Source organism: Aplysia californica, unplaced genomic scaffold (genome assembly GCF_000002075.1).
Source record: "Aplysia californica isolate F4 #8 unplaced genomic scaffold, AplCal3.0 scaffold00082, whole genome shotgun sequence".
NCBI lineage: Eukaryota > Metazoa > Mollusca > Gastropoda > Aplysiida > Aplysiidae > Aplysia > Aplysia californica.
The window spans coordinates 1,100,219-1,101,931 of NW_004797352.1; the positions used below are offsets into that span (position 1 = coordinate 1,100,219).

The 1,713-nt window shown below is 40.6% G+C and overlaps 1 protein-coding gene across 1 annotated transcript in view; it reads right to left on the bottom strand.

The window, feature by feature from the left end:
- Positions 1–1,367, bottom strand: part of LOC101855091 (protein unc-13 homolog A) — a gene marked incomplete at its 3' end in the record, with an annotated part of 96,500 nt that extends 95,133 nt beyond the window's left edge. Inside the window, 1 exon segment of the mRNA XM_013080350.2 lies at positions 894–1,367.
- Between the last annotated feature and the right edge of the window lie 346 nt (positions 1,368–1,713).

A 1,713-nucleotide genomic window follows, 5' to 3' on the forward strand; every position in this document is an offset into this window, starting at 1 on the left:
CCCCCACTCACACAGACACGAATTGCATTGCAGTTTTTTTCAAACAGTATACTAAAAGCCAGAGCTGTATCTTTATAGTCTCATGATCGATATGATAATAATCATGCTGACGTACGCAGAAAAGAGAAATGACTACTGCTGACAGTTAGTCAAAACGATCTCGCACTAGGAAAAAGAAACAATGCAAAATTATAATGCCAAGACACATCACCTCGAAAAGGATCTCAAAATGAGCTTTCCTAAGGAGACGTTTTGCTGACCACAAAAAGCCCTGTTGGTGATCTAATGATCTTTGTAGGGCTCATGCCTCTCTTAAATTCTGATTCTGACTTGAAAATTGTTCTTTACCCAGACAGAGCAGCGTCCTACGTATGACCGCCAAAGGTCAACAGAATCTGAAACCAATATTGATAGCGTCCTTCCCTCGTCTGTCTTACTCCAGTTTAACATTAAACACTTCGTTCAAAGGCAATACATTTTGCCATCTGTATATTATAATTATTTCTTTGTTTAGCATAAGAAAACATGAACATTCTTTATCTTGAATTATAAACGCCTTTCCAGGGTAATTTTGAAGATGACATGTGTCCAGTTGGAAGAGTAGAGAAGACGGAAGGAGAGAGGGAAGGAAGGAGGAATGAAGGAAGACTCTTTACAAAGAAGTAGTCTAAATATCACGCATGTACACATCAGTGGACGTTTATATTCGAGTCAGACTTCCATGTGTGTTATTCGACGTGTAAAGGGATGCAATAAATAAGTTCTATTTACTAGCACATAATAGGAGAGAGAACAATAAAGGAGGAAGCTGAAAAGCCAAATCACTCAACACCACGTTACAGGGTTTTTTTCGCGACAACGTCATCCCCTGAATACAGACTGTTTGTGCTCACCTGAATAATATACAACAATAACTCTGTTCCCAAAACAACAACAAAGTCAGATGCCAAATCCACTAACTAAGTTCCTGGCACACCGAAATATTTGTTCAGATTAATAATCGCACTGATATGATGAGCCAACAGGAAAACAAAGCACAACCACCAACACTCTCTTCTCATCAAACTAGTTGGCATTAGCCCTATTCACGAGGCCCTACCGAAAAACAATCGATCACTATCCTATTTGAACACGCGTCTAATCGAATTCAGAGTTTCCAATAAAGAAGAAGAGAAAGAAAAATATCCCACATCACGACGCATAGAAATACGGGAGTAGCGTGGATGACTTGGGGCAGATGTACGTCGGGGTATTGTGTGAGTGTGTCCGGACCCTCGTGCGAGGCACACAGAGAGGGGAGCGTGGGGGTCTTGGCGCATCCTTTCGCCGCTCACGTTCTCACTTGTGCAGGATAGAGCTGGCCAGACACTCATTTCCCGATTAACCGGATTTTGCACACTTTCAAGTTCAGTTAAAATGGATCGAGTGGTGTAAAGTTATGGAAATTACCTCGAAAGTATGATGCCTGAAAAGCGAAAGGGGGGGGAAGATTGACATGTTGAGAACCATTATAATATATACATAGGAGTGTTTCGTCATTCACACACATGCTTTGGTGTCGATGAGCTTCGCTAAGTATAAAAGTTGTTTTTTTCAAGGCAGACATTATTTTCACAAAGCTAAAAGACAAAACGAGAGTTTGCCCCATTTGGTAACACGATTCGGAATTAGAAGGAGGTGATAAGTCTCAGAACATCTTAATAATAATTTTTG